We start from the raw sequence: 18,020 nt of genomic DNA, 5'->3' as shown, positions 1-18,020 counted from the left end.
GCCCTATTTGCAGGTTTCTCAGTGATGGGGTGCACATCCTGCATCCCTCCCCATTCCTTGATGGTTCCTGGAGGCCAGAATACCCCAGCTGCTTTCCAGCACTCTTTGATTCCAACTTTTGTGTACCTGCCCCTCTGAAGCACCCGTTTCTGTGATGGATCACCCTTGTTTTTCCATTTCCAGAGCAGACAGCACAGTTCAGACATGCCAGAGAGCCTCACTCCAAATATAGACCAGTGTAGGAGAGCCAGACTGAGGCCAGGGGTCTGTCAACAGATAGTCCAGCTTGGGAGGAGGCAGGAACAGGATTTGCTGTCAGCTCCATGCCAGTGACAGCACCACGACGTTACTTGTTGTAGATTAATGTGGGAGAAGGTCTTTGCCGACAACCCCTGCAAAACAGCTCAGCTTCAAGTGGAATTACAGTGGTCCTTTTAGATCAGTGTACTTTTGCCAGCTGATCCCCAACAGCACTCCCAGCGGTGGGGAAAGCTGAGACTATTACTGTAAATACAAAAGGAAGACATACTTGGCATCCCTTTACATTAGAGCTGGCTCAGAAGAACGTCTGCGTAGCTGCTCCACTGCCAAGATGGATTGTAGTCAGATAGTACACATTGCAAAGGAACCAGAGCACACACTGAGATCTGTTGGGGTTTTTTAACAATAGTTTATTTGTGTTTCAAAGGGATAGTTACAGGAATCCAGATCAATATGCTTGTCCAGAGCTGTGCCTTCCTATTTTAGGGCCTGGATGAATAGGAGGTTACTTGAGTTCACATGCATATTGAGGGACCCGTGCCTGCGGTAATGCAGCTTCCCAGGCTTGTTACTTTTCCTTTTTGAAAGTGAACGTGAAAGAGCTGCAAGGCTGAAGTTGGCATTGTTCTGGTTCCCGAAGTTTTATTTTTTTCCCCCAGCAAAGTCGGTGTGGCATTGCATGTTTGAGGCTCTTTGTGAACGTGAGGTCATGTCTCAACAGGAGGTGGTAGGAGCTGAGCCAGCCGATTTGGACCGGATCAAACACTTCTGAAAGGGAAGGAAGATGGGGGGCTTCCGTTTAAATTCTGATTATTTCTTTATTTTTTAAAGGGAAAATTATAAAAGTTCAACTGCTTTGATGAAAATAAGTTTGGCGTTTCCCAACCCTACGTTCTGAAACCATCTGTGTGTTTTCATGGTTTCAGCACTCTACACTGTTTGCTGGGACAAGAAAAATGGTTGACTGATGGAGTTGGTGCATGGGACCAAAAAAACATTGTGTGGTTGTTTCCGTTTCTGAGATCTTTTGAAAAAGCAAACAATGAGTTATAACTTCTTGAATTATATCTGGAAGAGTTTTAAAAATCTTGGTTTGTGCCCTGTTTTTTCTCTTCTGATCTTGGTATATTTTTAAGGGACACAGGCAAAACAGGAGTTTAGACAGAGGTTCTTAGATGCTCAGTGCAAGAGTGGGATATTTTCCTATCTAGCACTTCAAGCCCTGATTTATAGCTGGGAGTACATTTCTGACTGTTTTAGGCAAGCGTGTGCCTCTGCTGCACCTGGGTTTGTGGGGGCAAAATCGTCTCCTTTACTCGAGCATATGCTGATGATGGATTATTCTGCTCGTGCTTTGAATGGTGCCACTGCATAGTTTGTGAAGTGCAGACTCAACAAAGGATATCAGCAGACAGAACCAGTTTCTTCTGAATTTCAACCTATGACAACTTTCTCAGCACACGCTGAGCCACGTTGATCCAAGGGGCTGTCTTGACGGGTGCCTGCCAGTGCCTCAGAGGTCAGATCCTGGTGTCATCTGGCACATTTGTGATGTCTCTGGCCTCACTGATGACATCCCGTTACATGAGGAATTTTGGCCGGTGCATGGTGTTCTCCTTTCAGCTGTTTTGCATAGCTGAGGAAGACACCATCCTGACTAAGTGCAGTTGGCAGCAGCGTGTCTGGTCTTTGTGTGAGAAGGGTTTCTTGGCTCCTTGGCTTATTTTTCTGCATTTTTTCCCTCCTTCCCCCATGTGTTTGTGCATTGCTGATAGATGATGGGGCACTCACTGGTGGGGACGCTCTTGGAGGAGCAAGAGGCACCGTGGCAGTCCCAGGGGAAAGCAAGAGAAAGGAGTTGTGGTTCAACAGCCCTCACTGTTAATAGCATTAAAAGGTGAATGGTTGGGAAAGGTATGAAAAGGATGTGGGTTACTTTTTTCAGTTTGGCATTGATTTTATTGATCTGTTTTTACCTGAGCTGATGGGATGGGGGCAGTGTGGAAGCCTTCTTAGTCACTCCAGCACTGTGAGGGAAAGCAATGGCATTACAGGCTTTAAAGAAGCAAGGGAAGATTTCCATATATGCAGGAATTAAGAATCAGGCATAACTGTGGGGGATATTATGAGAGCAGAGCTCTTCCCAGATCCAGGTCGCTTTAAAAAGAAACTTATAGCATATTTCTGACCCCAGAGAAATAAGGGGCTGGTCCACCAGTGCTGTGATGAGGAGACAAAGTGAGCACGGTCCAGAGGACTCTTGCACAATCCTTCCTGGCCCTGGCTTAGGGCTTGAAGTCCCTTGCTGTCCTGAGCACAGTAGAAAACTTTGTGCACTGACATTGCCTCTCAGATAACTGGCTGGGAAAGGATTTCTTTAGGGCTTATTCTCCACCTCCACCCACACTTGCAGTCCCAGAGACACCAAAGAAAGTTTTAAAATATTCTGCCAAGTGTTTTCTCAGTTAATATCTTTAGGCCTTTTGGTATTTAACCCCTGTTTTGATTATTGATTTGCTTTGTCCCCTAAGAAAATTTCCCTTCTGGGGGGATGATCCTTAGGCATTGGATGTGTGGGAGACTTGTACAGAGACTGCCTTAGCAGTTGTCACCTTGCAAGTACTCACAGGCAGTGCTTTTCTCTGTGCACATTTGTGATCTGGGAGTTCTATTTAGCACTTCTTGATGGGAATCAAATCAGGTTGGATTTCAACACCTCTCAAAGAGAGGGAAGGCACGGCGCTGACTGCATTGCAGGGAAAAATCCCAGCAGGTCATGTGCCTCCTCACTGCTTGCTCCTCACTTTGTTTTTACTGCTCCTTGAGTCAAAGGACTCTGCTCCTGTTCAGGAGTAACATCACTGAACCAGAGCAGTGACTAAAAGTTAGAGTTCTTGCTTTGGTGTAACAAGAAGCCTTTTGCTTCTGTTTTCTTATGCCTTGCACAACTTTTGGAATAAACTGTAGCTCAAGATTTGTGTGTCAAGTCCACCTTTGTGGAGCAAAGTACCTCCTGTGCTTTTGGCTGAAGAATGGAAGAGAGGACATTGTGCCACTTCAGGCTCAGCCCAAGTCACTTCATCAGCCCCTCACCCTCAGAAAAACCTGCTTTGCACTTAGTTCCAGCCCCTCCTGGCTTTTGGATGTAGAGGATCATCAGTAGTGGCTCCCCCACCCTGGGGTGATGGAAGTCCAGTAACTTTGATGTACAGGCAGCAGTTCTTGCAGGAAGTTTACAACAACATGTTCATTTATCGAGATTTCCTATCTTTGTGTGGCTGGAGAGGGATAAATCCAACACATTGATTCCTTTAGGATGTGCATTAATGTTGCCTCAGCAGTTCCTGGGCTGGGGGAAAGCAGGAGAGCTGTTCCTGCACACCCAGGGCAGCTCCCTGTGAGGTGCATTCTGATGAGCTTCACCTCAGCACTGCAAAGCCTTGGCTTCCTTAGCAGCTCTGCTCTTCAGCATCCCAGCAGAACCCCCAGATAAATTACCAATTACATTTTGTGCCTTAATTAAACAGAAAGGTGGGCATATGCTCCAGCTTCACTGGGAACCACAGCATTAACTAATCTGAATGATGTCAGAGTCAGCAAATTGGGCCACTGCTCTCTGCCTCTCCTCACACAGCAGCGATTTGCCTCACCAAGCCCCCTGTGGGTGGGGAGTTCTGTGTCCTCCTAACCTGCCCAAGAGAAGTTTTGAGATTTGGGGATGGTAAGAAGAGCCTTGAGCACCTGGTGAAGTCACAGGGTGCCCCATGCCATTAAGGGCTGGCTGGAAGATGCTCAGAATGCTACGGCATCCGAGCCCTGTGTGTAATTCCTGATATTAAAGCAAGGAGTGTATCCAAAATTTGCGCCACAGAGGGAAGCATTGGCAACATGACAGGAGCCCAAAGGTTGTGTTTCATTTGCATGTGTATTTGCATAATTGCAAATGCATGAGATGCACGTTAATAATCACTCCTGCATCTTTATCATTCTCAATAAGTACAGAGAAAATTTCTTGCTCTTGGAGTGCATCAGCAATAAAAACCTGCAGTGTCCTCATTCTGTAATCGCAGGGAATTAGGGACACCTTGGGAGGGACGTGTGTTATCATTCTGTTGATGTGTTTGCCCTTAAATCTAAGTCCATTAAATTTAACTCTGGACTAATTTTGGATAAGAGAAATTAACAGTGCAGGAAAAAGTAAATTGAATTTTTTATACTTAGAGGGGGCATTTTGAGGAGCCTAAAGAAGTTGGGACTTAGATCCTATTGAATTTTAGAGGAAGTTCCACTGTCTCTGTTCAAAGCCTCAGTAAAACTTCATGGGGCATGACCAAGGATGTGTGTATATTTTTTGAGCATATAAACACTTCTTGAGACAGACTTGGAGTGTTGAGTTGGATGGAGCTCTTTGCTCCAGATATATGGTCTGATACTGCCCCTGCCACAAAGACTTTATTTCTCAAGAACCCAAAAAAGATTGGAAGGGGGAATGCAAACTCAGTGTGTGTTGCATATTGGAAAAAGCTCTTCTTTACCAGCTTGCCTTTTTTTTTTTCCTTATCAACTAAATTTCTCTAATTCTTGAGCTTTGTAGTCATTCCTTCTGACACCTCTGCTCTGCATTTCACTGTGATGGCATCACTCGGCTGCTGACAATCACAGTGGCTCTTGTTTGGAGAAGGACAGATTTCTGCAGGTGGATAAATGATGCAGGTGTTGCAGGAGAGACCAGACTCAGATGTCCTAGATTTGATGGACCAGTGCTGTGTTCCAGCCTGAAAAGCCTGGGCTTTGCTCATGTTTTTGTTACAATTGGCCCAAAAATGAGAATTCAGTTCAACAGAAAACATTTTTTGACTTTCTAATGTTTGTTTTCATTTTTTCTCAGATTTAAATCTTTCAACATTTTTCAGGTTGGGGGAGATTGAAGGATCCAATTACATCCATCCAAAACCATCACTGTCCAGCTTGGATTGAGATGACTCAAATTCAGAGTCTTCCTTTTCTTTATCTGGGCCTTGAGTCAAATCTAGGTGGGTACCTTAATCACATTAGAGGGCATTCAGGAATAGATTTATGAATTCCATCTTGATCTTCTTTTAGAACAATAGCGTAGCTGAAACTTATCACTACAGTGTTTGTTTCAAGAAATAAAAATTTCCTCTAAAAAACAAATAAACGTCAACAAGAATCATTAATATTCTTCCTTTATCTTCTCTGCTGTAGATGTTGTAATTATGGAATATCAGCTTAATTAGTAGAGACAGGATAGGTTATGAATTCACTGCTGCAGCATCTCAGTCTAATTTCTCTCTTGGGATATTGGCTCCAGCGTTTTCTCAGCGAAAAAGGAAATCTTCATTAATTTGTCCAAGGAAGCAACAGGCTGCACACAAGGGGACAAGCTGCTCTCAAGCCTTGTTGTGCATGAGAGGAGTCCCATGATTTCTCAACAAGCAAAGCCATGTGTCAGGCACCTGCTTTTCCTCAGGAAGATGAATTTGTTGCTGTTGATCGACTGTTCCACTGCACAGTCTCTCAGGGATCTGGGAAATTGCTGAGCTTTGGCAAAATTGTCTTTGCACTTCCATTTCAGATATCTTCAAATGTTTCTAAACTTAACACATAGGAGACTGAGAAGGCATTGATTGGTTTCTGTGAGGCAGAGATCTCTCATTTTCCTTCAACGGGATTGCGCTTTACCCTTCAAATAATGTTTGTGCCCTCAGAGTCATTGTGGCTTCTGTGCTTACTTTGAAACTCTATTGATCATGTAATTAAAGTGTCTTCTGCCCAACTCAGGAATCCAGCAAGATTGAGACCCAGGCTTCCTTGTCTGGTTTCAGAAACCTCAATCTGTCCTTCATTTTAATCTTAACTCCCAACGTGATTCTTGCAGTTACTTGCAGGTCTTGCACCTCCTCAGAGTCTACAACCACGCAGAATTTAGCCAGATTTAGATGGAGCTCAGTCTGCTCTGTGTTAATTCCAGTCTTGCTTTGCAACTGCCTCATTTTAGTGGTAGTAGACTGCTGTCCAAGGGAGATTTGAAGAATCACTGTGCCAAATGCATGGAGATACATTCCCTTGGCTTTCACTCACTCCCAGCAATGCAATGGGAATGATTCTAGTACATTTTTATTTAAAATTATTCATCTGATGGAAAGATGAATGCAATAATCATCATTCACTCTTCAAACCAATCATTGGGTCACTTTATATCATCTGTGGATGATGCCAAAGGTGTTTGGACAAAAAGCCCTATGGAAATATGTCTGGTTGATTGACTAAATTAAGTACAAAGTGGGCCAATAAAAAAAAAAAAAAAGGCAAGACAGTCAATCATGCAATCTCTTTTCATCTCTGCAATATCTTTCACAGCTGCTACTTCAAAGCCCTTCACCGAGTTATCAATATTTCTAAGAGCTGTTAGGGATAGATAGCACAATTCCAGATGCAACTAAATTATTTTGGGAAAGAAAGGGTTTAAAAAAGATGTTTTAAGGAATAAAATACACACTAGTAACTAGAGGAGGCAAGTCCAGAGTGAATGTGAGTACACTCTGGCAGAGAGCTGAGGAATATAATGCAAAAAGCCTATTGGCCAAAAGTTTTTTGTCCAAGACTTCCAAAGTCCAGCATTACCTATAATCATGTCCAATCTCTTGCTGATCCAAAAGTCAATTTTTCAACTCAATTCTGAGTGAAATTAGAAACCCATGTAGAGATTTCAGATTGGTGAAAAAAGCCTGTTACCATGCATGCCAGAGATCATTCCTGCTGCCACATTCTGGACCAAGTGCAATTTCTTCTAATAAAAACATTTCTGGCAAAGCTGTGCATTAAGAGTTAGTGTAATCGAATCTGGATGTGAGGAAAGCATGCAAACTTGCTTCCAAGTCAGCAAGAGTTAGGCAGGATTTAATACTCCATGTATTTTTATTATGATATAAAAAGCTGTTATATTGGTATTTTTAATACATTTATCAAAAGGAAACTGCAAATCCAAAGGCACTTCCAAATTTCCCACTGATACAGGAATGAGTAGTTGAGACAATACTGAAGTGAACTGAGGCAATGGGATTTTGTAATCCGTGTTCAGCTGCCAGGAGAGCACTACTTGGGTTTGACTTTTAACCAGTTCTCATTAGACCTGTGCAAACATTTTCACTGAGCATTTGCTGTAGCGTGAAGCTGATTTTTTCCCCCTGTCTGCTCCATCCGTGCACATTTTTGTTGGTTTTTTTTTTTTCTTTTCATGAACGTTTCAGCAACCCAGGAGAGCTCCTGGGATGACAAAGCCAGTCACCAGTCATGCACCAGCAGCTCCCACCATAGCCAGCACCACTTACTTAGGGGCCTAAGAATAGGAGGCGGCAGACATTTCTATTAAACCCTCTTTTTTAAAAAGAGCTTGGCTCTCATTTACTCGTCTAAATAAGGTCCAGATTTTCAGAAGAGCTCCACAGATTGCGTGCTGAACACTTGTGAAAATAGAGTCTACATTTCACGTCTACTCTGGGGCTCAAGGCTCGCAGAAAACTGGCCTCAAATTTCTTGTTCTTGGACAAACAGGAATGTTTGGGGATACCTCAGGGTTGGTTCTGCCTGTTGGTTGTGGGGTTTCCACCGTTGTGACGCCATCCAGGGCGAGTGGTGGGGCTGGTGTGGCATCCTGTGGGATGCTGTGGGAGGAAGTGGTGAGGGGCCTCCAATATGGGAGATGGGCATTTCCTTCCCTGCTCTGCTTTCAGGGTCTTTGGCTGGGAGTTTCAGGCTGCTCAAGGGATGTTTGAGGGTCAAATGCAGCTTTTGAGTCCTAAAAGTAAGATGCTCTGCAAGGATATGTCTTTGAGACCTATTTCTGCTCTTGGATGTATCTCTCAAATGAGGTGGGGGAGTGAAGGCACGTGGGCATTTCTCAGTCACTTCTCAGTTGGTTTGTTCTGATTTCTTGGGGTGTTTGTTTGCCTTCTAAAATTCTTGCCTCCGATGGATTTGTGAGGGCAAATGCATGAATGCTATAAATGGTGTTTGGGAACTAAGCTAATAGAGAGTGTAAATCCCATGCATCCACTTTAGAGCAGCCATGGGGCATCTCCAGCTTTTTATTCCTCCTCAGTGCCAACTACTTTTGGGTGCTAAATGACCTATCCAAAAAAGGCTGACTGTACTCCAGTAACTTTCATCCTGAAAACCCTAAAACTACACAGCAAATATATTACATAAACCATAGAGGGATCGTTTTACCCATCTTTAGAAAGCAGCTTTTGTGGGTTTGGAAACTGTGAGCTGAGAACAGCAGTGTTATGCAGGAAGCATCATTTTTAATCAGGATGTTTCATCTACAAAGTGAAAGTCCTTTGCCAAAAGCACTCTCATCTCTGACCCTTATGCAGTGATATAATATAGTTCCTCCAGGGGTATGAGAGACGCTGAGGTCAGTCTTGCCATGTAGTCTGAATTACTGATATTAAAGAGGATTAAATGGTGTTTGTACCACCTGGTACAGTTAATAAGACAGCATCCAGATCAACTGTCTTGAGCCCTGTAAAATAATCATAAGGAGTATACAGTTCTTTAATGGCAATAAAAGTATAATAAGGTCTTCTAAATAGAGCAACAAAAGTTGAACAAACACAGTATTAAAACCCTATATATTATTAGATTTTTTTTTAAGAAGTCCATAACAAGGAGATCCTTTGGCACACAAGTACAAAATCAAATTTAACAAGCAAGTTAAATAAGCAATTAGGAGTGGGGATTTTAAACTCCTTTCCAGTCTCAGTTGCTCTAATTCAGCACAAGTGGAAATCTGCCTTGTGTTTTGCAAACTTTTACTGGTGATGACTGTACCTGAAGGGTTACCAGAGATTGTATTTTTACAAAAGAAGAGAAGACCTGATTCTCGTGGTGTGTCAGATTCCCCAAAGTGACCCTTCCTTCCATACCACCCTTGTGTCTCAAAGCTTACCCAGGATGTTGGAGACCCCCATTCAGCTGTCTGGGAGAATTCAGACCTAAATCTCCTTTTTTCTAGAAAGATCTTTAACCAGAGAGCTGGTTCCTCTGCACTGGGTGAGTTTTCCAGTATGGCAGTGGGTTTTACTGGTCCCTGAATCAGAATGCAGGGGTCATTGGATAAGGAGGAGGGGAAAAAACCAAAACCTGATGCCTTGTAAAATTGTCTTTGCTAATGACGGGAGACCTGAGTTCCAGCTGTAATTCCAAGGTTGCTAAAGCATTTCCCATGGCACAGCTGAGCAAGTAAAGAAGCAAAACCAAGAGGAACTTAGGGAGTTCAAAGGAAGTGAGTAAGGTGCCCTTAGGGCTGGCAGAAATGTTTTGCACATAGAGATCCAAATTCAGAATCTAAATCTGAAGATCCAAGTCCTATTTTGGCCTCATCCTGATGCACTCAAAAAAATTGCCATGGTCTTAAAAAATGCATATACAGCAAGACATATTTTCTGTTGGATGAACTCTCCCAGGAAACCATAGTATCTTCCTAGCTCAGCCACTGGGGTTTTACTGGCAAAATGTGACTCAATGTGTGAGGTCCTCAGATGCTGCACGTTGGAGGAGCTCCATGGCTGATACTGCTGCTATTTGTATTTGCACCACTGCCATCTGAGGAATTTGGTCTCTTATAGCCATAAAGAAAGTGAGCCATCTTCTCAGCTCTTCTAGCTGTTGAATCTGTTGTGGACGTCCTTAAAATAAGGTGGGAATTTTAAACCATTCTCTTCAAATTGTTGTTACAGGAGGGATTTTAGAGGGATTTTGCAAAGCTGGACTGGTGTGCAGCCATCCCTGGCAATTCTTTGTTGATAATGGACTCCACCACCTCTAAAGTCTCTGTTTCTGCAATTATTGGAAATGTCATGGATGGCAACTGACAGACAAAGTAAAGACAACCAACTGTTTTGGCGGAGTGTGGTGCTTCAGCCACATTTTTGCTTTGCCATTTTCATACAGAATCTCAGGAGCAAGTCCTCATTTAACTCTCTGCTCAACAGCAGCATAGCAGCAGTGCTGGCCCTGCACTCAGCACTAGATGTGTCCCTTTTCATTCTCCTTTGTATGACCGAATACTTGCCTTCAGTTATTTTATTTTTCCCAAAGACACTTTTATCTGTAGCCACATGTGCAAAACTCTGAAATGGGCTGTTTCAAATCTACTCAAGGTCACCAAAAAAAGATATTTTTAAAGTGGCTAGGGCTCTTAAAAGTCATTTTGGATTCCCCAGAAGCAAAAAAGCAGCATTTACCCTGTAAGCCTTATAGATCAAGGACTTGAGTATCTTTCAACATCCTAAGGCCTGTGCAGACTTTAAACTGGTATTCCCAGCTCATTTGCCAAAAGAAGAAGAGGAAAATGAAATGAAGGGAAAGCTTTTGCCTTGAGGTCTGCTGCAATGGGCCTTCTGAAGTCTGGAGTCGGAATTGTTTCAATCTATGTAAATATCGGGAAATTAAATTCCATATGTCCCATGCCAGATGCTCCCAGCTGCTGCTGCTGTGTGGGGAACGGTAAGTAGACAGTTTAGCCTCGTCAAGGAAGGGGGGAATTAAAAATAAAAGGGGGGGAATTGTTATTTTGGGGTCGGGAGGGTAATGTGCACAAGTGGCTATGCCAGTGAGCTGACAAGCCAAATCACTGCACAGTTGTAAGTGCTGTGTGAGCCTCAAAACTGGAAGATCCCAGTGAGAACTCTGCAATTCTTGGCGTGAGAGCTTGGGCCTGATGTACATTGTTTATTTCAAAGTGTACAGAAATCGTGTGCATATGGGAAACAGTCAGGTTTGGACCGTGAGTGGCTTGAGTGGGTAAATCTGACTTTGTTGTGGCCTGGAATAAACAGGCCAGAGCAGGGGAAGGTCCATCACTGAACCAACTGGCGATGGCCAGGGACTGCACATGCCGCTCATCATCAGGCACTGCCACCCTGTCCCTGTGCCAGGCCATACCCCACTGTTATCCTCATTCTTCACCCTGGTTTTGCCTTTAGGCCGGGCCTTATCCCTGCTCTATGCTGTGCTCACACATTGATTTCATCAGTTTGTTATTTCTATTCCGAGCCTTGCGCTGTGGAAGGGAAAGAAGTAGAACGGCGCAACCACAACTTTAAACGACCTGTTCTTAAAAAAGCCCCACACAGCCTAATGAAACTAGAGATTTAGGAATCCTCGTGGAAACTCCAGCTGCCTAAAAATAGGCAGTGCCCCTCTTGTGTCCACAGGGATCCGCACTCCTGGCTGGCAGTGCCGCCGTGCCCCATCGCGGCTAGAGGCGTGTGGAAGGGCTGAGCTCTGGCTGGCTGCTCCTGCCTCCCTCCCCCTTTTTGTGTTTTTTCTAAGGTGATGACAAGGTGGAATGGGCTCCAAGAGAGAGAGGCCTTGTGGCTTTGCCCCGCCATGGCTGCAGACGTTCAGTAAACACGAGGGAAGTCAGAGCCTCACGGCCGGGGCGCGGGAGGGAGCAGGCGAAGAGGGCTGAGTGGTTACTCAGCATTTGCTGTCTGAGGTGAGAGTTACTGTGGAAAAACCCGTCCGTTTTATTGTTTTAACCTTTATTTAAACATAGAATCTCTAACCTGTTTTTCCACAGAATTTAAAATAACGGGATTTTTTCTGCCTTGCGATCTCCCCATCCAAATTCTGGGGTATCGCATAGTCATGTATTACTTCATGGAGGTGACAGAGGGGGAGTCTAGGGGAAAAAAATAGCCAAAATAGCTAATGGCAGCATGTGGAATAAACCCATGTGTGAGTAGGTCTCATGAGGAAGGTCAATTGCTATGAGCCTGCCAAAGCCTGCACTGGCTTTTGACTTCTCCCTCCATCCTCCTCCCAGCATAAGGGGCTCAGACCTCAGGGCTGCCAACAAAAACCACTGTTTGCCCATGCAGTGCCTGTGAGAAGAGTTTGGGGTGGCCACTGTCCCACCTGAAAGAATGATTTGTAACCTTCTGTAGCAGACGAATATCGTTTGAAGTGATGTTTTGTAATGGTGTGCCTGGAAATGTGTGCGTGGCAGAGCAGAGAATGTTGAGTGAGGGGGTTTCCTCAGTGCTGCTGGAGCTGCTGGGCTTGGGGCAGCTGCGCTGCTCTGTGTGGGGTTTGCTGTGTTCAGGGATGCAGAACCTCCCCACCACTGCCCGACCCAAGACAGAGAGCACAGCTTTGGCTTCTGGCACATCAACAGGGACTCATGTCTTGGTGTAAAATAGCAAGGGAAGGAAAAGTCAAGGTAAAATTACCGAACCTTTGGCAGTCGGTTTGATGGATGAAGTTGAGGAAGAGGGTTGTTTATGTTTGTTTATTATTCACTGACCTCTTATATTGCATAGTAAGAAAATAAAATTTCTTCGATCCTCCCAGAGCAAACTTTCAAACTGTTTCAAATAGAACCAAGGCAGCAGGTTAATCAGTATGTTCTGGTACAGGTTCTTAGATCAATCATGATTTATGATGGGAATATACAGAAGGATTACGAGAGTATTGTGTGCTTTCCGAGGGACAACAACCAGGCAATGAATCAAAGGAGATTGCTAAGGATCTAAACTGAACAGAAATAGAGAGATGGGAATGATATTTGAAGATCTCTCCCTCTGTGTTTCCTCTGCTGCTGTCCAATATGACATCTAAAGTATTCACAGGAAAAAGTGACTGTTTTTTAGGTGTCCTTGTGTGAACATCAGTTGCTCTAAATGTGAATGTCTTTCTGACCAAGGTCTCTAAACTTGTGGAATGTTAACTGAGCTTTTTTCAACCTCTGTAATCACACGGTATTTAGGTTTCCTTTGAAGTCCTCAGTGAAAGTTCAGGTTGGTTTTTATTTACCATAATTTATTTACCTACTTTTAACTGTGAAAAAGGGCACTTCTACCATGATGTCAGGGGCCCAGCCTTCCTCTCTGCTCCCCTCCCACAATGTGACCATTATATCAACATATGGCAAACATTTCTCCTATTCTGTGTTTACTCCCAGCAGTAAAAATTCAGTAAAAAGCCAAGGGCCTTCCATAGAGAGAGGAAAACTCAGCTACAACCTTCAGGACAGGAAAGGCAAATACACTTTTAACAAGAAAGTTATTGGGACGTTGCTAAATATTTCCAAGAAATAAAATAACAAAGGAGCTTGTATCCAAGAGGAGTCACATATCTTCAGAAAGTATAAGCATCATGGAAAAAAAATCCTGAAGGATTATTATTGAAAGGTTAGCTGAAATTAAAAGCACGTTTATGCAGCCAAAGGAGTTTTTGGGCTTTAATTCATTAGCTCAGGTTTCATCTACCAGGATTCCGCCCCCGGCACGTGTAATAAGATTAGTTCATTAATCGTTGAGTCCTTGGGAATTAACATACTAGAGGTGCTTTTCTCCCCCCTCTGAAAAGTCCCCCTGGATATATAAACACAGCAGAGATTTTGTTGAACGTGGGATCAGAGTTAGTCGTGCCAGGTTTGGCTCGATGAGAATGACTGAATCCTATAAACAAGTGAACAGTGGGAGAAATGTATTAAGAAAAAAACCTCCTTGTTTTGTCTTTAGAGTTGTACTGCAATGTTTGACTGAGGGCAGACGGAAATCCAATGACTTAACTCTTTAAAAAGGGAGGAGGTGGGGAGGAAAGAAGGATAGATGGTTTGTTTTGCTGAATAATTACCTTGGGAACTCAGCTCCCTACCTGCCACCCCAGGAGAGAAGTGAGGATGAAAAGTGGGAAGGGACCCAAGCAGCAGTGGGACACAAGTATGGTGTGGGGTGTGTGGATCCCTGGGTCTGGGATCAGGCAGAGCAATACAGAAGCATTTCTGCCTCCCAGAAGTGTTGTGGACGCTGCTGGAAGGGACAGAGTCCTGGGGCAGCACTGGCCTTGCTCCAGGGGCAGGACAGAGCCAGACCCTGCAGCAAATCCCAGGGTAGGTGGAGGCAGCACATGGTCAGCAACGTGAACAAAGGATTTGGGGACTTTGCTTTCCTTGCCTCACTCAGACCCTAAACAAGGCTGAGGCAAGATGTGGCCCAATCCATCTCACTGACCCAGAGGGAAAGAGCCACCTTTGTAATAAGGCCTTTAAAGAACCCCCTGGGCCGGGCGCCCATTCACACTGTGCCATGTTTTCATGCAATTTAAGCAGATTAAAAACACATTTAACAAAGTGCAAGGAAGGAAGTGCCCTGATCTCAAGTGGCAAGGGTCAGAAGTGACATGAATGATTAGGTGCCTTATTGGGTATTTTGAGATGCCGGTGCTTAGTTCTGAGGTTCTTTAAGGATTTTGAAGCAGGGAACATAAGGCATGAGGCTCTGGGCTCCTGGGAATTTTACCTGCCAGAGGATATTCGGCTTTCCTTTTCTTGTAATTTCTGAATTGATTTTTTTTCTTCTTGCTGCAATCAGATATAAGCTGTTTTGTAACAGGGACATATTTCTCTCCTGGAACTGTAGGAAAACATTCCTGACATTGGTAAAGGAGACCAGGGAGAGATGATTTATGAGTAGGAGATTAAAAAGAGTTAAATATTGTTAAATTTGGTTTAAAATGACTAAGTAGGTATATGATAACTATCTTCAAACACATAAATACTAGAGAGAAACAGAAATGTCTCATTTGAGCCAACAGAAGCAAATCTGTAGGCAGCGGAAGGAAAATAAGTGAAACTCAGGCCAAATATCAAGAGAAAATTCCTTGTAGTGAAACCTCTCTAAAAAAAAATCTCAAGGTACAACAATGCTCCAGTTGTAATAATGTCGTAAAAGCGTCCCAGTGCTACAAATATTGTAAAGAGAGCTTGGGATTTCCCATTTATTATGCCCAGGTGGGATTAAATAACCCAGGCAAAGGAAGGCTTGATTCAGTCATTAGCCCCCACAAGGATCTGGAAGTGGTGCAGGAGAAAACCGGGCAAAACCTCTCAGTGCCAATAAGTGGAGGGAGACGATGACCAAAGGAAAGGTGAATGTGAAATTATCCTATTTGGGCTCCAAGTGCGACGTGAATGGTGAATGCTCTTAATGAAAGCGTGGCTGCTTTAGTAACCTGATCCCTCCATTACTATTTTAGGCTGTAATTGTAGCTAATAGGAGGAAATGGATTTATATTTTGCTGGAATGCATTATTTATCAGTCAGAGTTTGAGGATTCATACAGCCTTGTGGTGAGAACTGCTTGATAAAGTGTCTGAGGAAGCTGCCCTGTGTGCACTGGTCTTTTGGGTGTGAACTCAAAATCCAGAGCAAAATAATAATAATAATAATAATAATAATAATAATAATAATAATAATAATAGTAGTAGTAGTAGTAGTAGTAGTAGTAGTTTGGGAATTACATGGCCAAAGGAGGCTTTGTAAAGTAGACAGCAAGAAATCCAAGGTGAGAGAGTAATGTCCCTGAGGGATATGGATATATAGGGAAGAGAGGGGAAAGCTCCCAACCATTCTTAAGATCAAGAGGGCAAGGTGTTGGGTAGGACTGAAAAAAGCAATTGCAGCAACCTTTTCCAGACCCCTGTTCAGCTGATGACCAAGCTCCCCTAAGATCATAAAGGTTCAGGGGATATCTGCTTTTCTGCAGCAAAATCCCGTACTTATTTCCTTAAGAGAAATTTTGTCTTTGGATAGAAGTGGAAATAGGATGGGGGTGGAGAGGGTTACTAGGGTTAGAATGTATTTAGGACTAGTGAGAGTTCCATTACTTTCACTTGGACTTGCACCAAGATGAGTGGCTCCTAAGACCATTGGATTACCGTTATCCTTTGAAAGTAAGGAGATGGGATAAAACACTGCTATCCCAACCAGGTGACTCCTGAAGGATTTTCATTCTGTGCCATGCCCTTGCCAGAAAGGGAAATCAAGAAAGGAGCAAAACAGGGGAGAAACCCAATTTTGTTTATTGGGAAATGTTTAGAAGCAAAGGGTGCTGGGCTATGAAGCCATCACTGCAGCGCGCCGGTGGAATCCAATTGTTTGGGCCTTTAGAGCAGCTGGACAAAATCCTAGAAAACGTCCTTAAAGACAAACCTGCGCTGGCAGGGAAGCGAGCTGGATGCTCATCCAGCTCCAGGAGGGGCTGGAGCTGGGGCAGACCCAGAGCTCCCCACGCTCCTGGCGGGTTCCCCAGCCCTGCCGAGGGGACACGGCTGTGCTGGGAATTCTCCCCTGGGGAAGGAATCATTGCAAAACCCAGCCCTCCCCTTCGGAAGTGAGCCACCCTCATGAACAATCAGCCCTGCAAACACACTGGATGTGATTTCTACACCATCACTGCGGGTTTATCATCCCTACCTACGTGCTTGTGGCTGCTGCTTCTTTCGGAAGGCAAAGGAAACAAAGCGAGCTATTCTATATTTTGTTTTTCTTAGTAATTTATGATTAATGGGGTAAATCTTGGAATCCCTGCTCAGGGGTTTTCACATTGCATTACCCAGCCCTTCTGTTTATACATGTTTTGTAACAGAAATAAAAAGTATTTCCTTTTAGCCCAAGGCACCTAATCAGGATTAGGCCTGGAGCGGAATATTTGGCATTCTTGCGTTCCAGAAGTACCTTGATGTGGAGTTATCTTTTGTTAACTGTAGATTGAATATTCAATTACACTGCTCCTGTTTTTAAAAGGTATTTTAGGGCCTATCTGATCAACTGGTACTGAATACAGTTATTCTCTGCTATGCATTTTGTGGATTTGGGTCATCCTATGAGTTCTGTAGCTGAAAGTTGATAATTGTAGAATTTGGTTTGTGAAGCTGCCTTGCTAAGGGGCTGAGGGATTTGGTGTGTATACAGTACAAGCTGTGCAACATTCTGCTCATGTCTGGCACTTAAGTTCTGAGTCTCAGTCCTGCACTGAGCTCAGACTAACAAGTCAAGCTTTTAGTCCCTGGTTTACCCATTATCTGCAGCACAACAGTGTCCTTATCCCCTCCTACCTGTTGGCACTGACTCCCTCTCTGCAGACCAAGGGGCACTATAATATTCACAAGGAGGTGTGATTTTTGTCCAAAATCAAAGCTCTTTTGCAACAGCATCTAATTTGCAGTTGCTTGAAATTATCAGTCTTGAAACAAGCAGTCTTGAAACAAGCAGTCTTGTTCTTCTTGTGAAGGGGCGACAAGGAAGCTGGAGAGGGATTCTGCATCAGGAATTGCATTGACAGGACAAGGAGTAATGAGCTCAAATGGGAAGAGGGGAAATTGATGGTAGATATTAGGAAGGAATTCTCCCCTGTGAGGGTGGGCAGGCCCTGGCACAGGGTGCCCAGAGCAGCTGTGGCTGCCCCTGGATCCCTGGCAGTGCCCAAGGCCAGGCTGGGCAGGGCTGGGAGCACCTGGGACAGTGGGAGGTGTCCCTGCCATGGCAGGGATGGCACTGGATAATCTTTAAGGTCTTTTCCAACCCAAATCATTTTATGATTCTGTTCTCCAGTGAGTGAAGATGAGTGACTGGGAGCAAGACAGATGTCAAATCATGGCAGTGCGCCCTGAATGCTTCTCAGGCAGAGCCTCTTCATCAAAGCCAAGCTGCATTGTAGAGCTTTTCTGCAATTACAATAATAAGCAGCTTTATTTAAGTGTAATTGCCTTAACTGAAAATATCTTAATGTGAGGTTCTTTGTTCCATCTGGTGTTTGGAAAATTCTCTATAGCTTTGAGTCACCTATTTTGAATTTTTAAAAGGTTTATGTCTACTTACAGGACAGACATATTATTACACATCAGAGTCTTAGTCATTTTGTTCTGCTCTTGCATCCTGGTGT

The sequence above is a fragment of the Ammospiza caudacuta genome, chromosome 21, assembly GCF_027887145.1.
Source record: "Ammospiza caudacuta isolate bAmmCau1 chromosome 21, bAmmCau1.pri, whole genome shotgun sequence".
Classification (NCBI taxonomy): Eukaryota; Metazoa; Chordata; class Aves; order Passeriformes; family Passerellidae; genus Ammospiza; species Ammospiza caudacuta.
Note: the sequence above shows the minus strand (reverse complement) of the source record.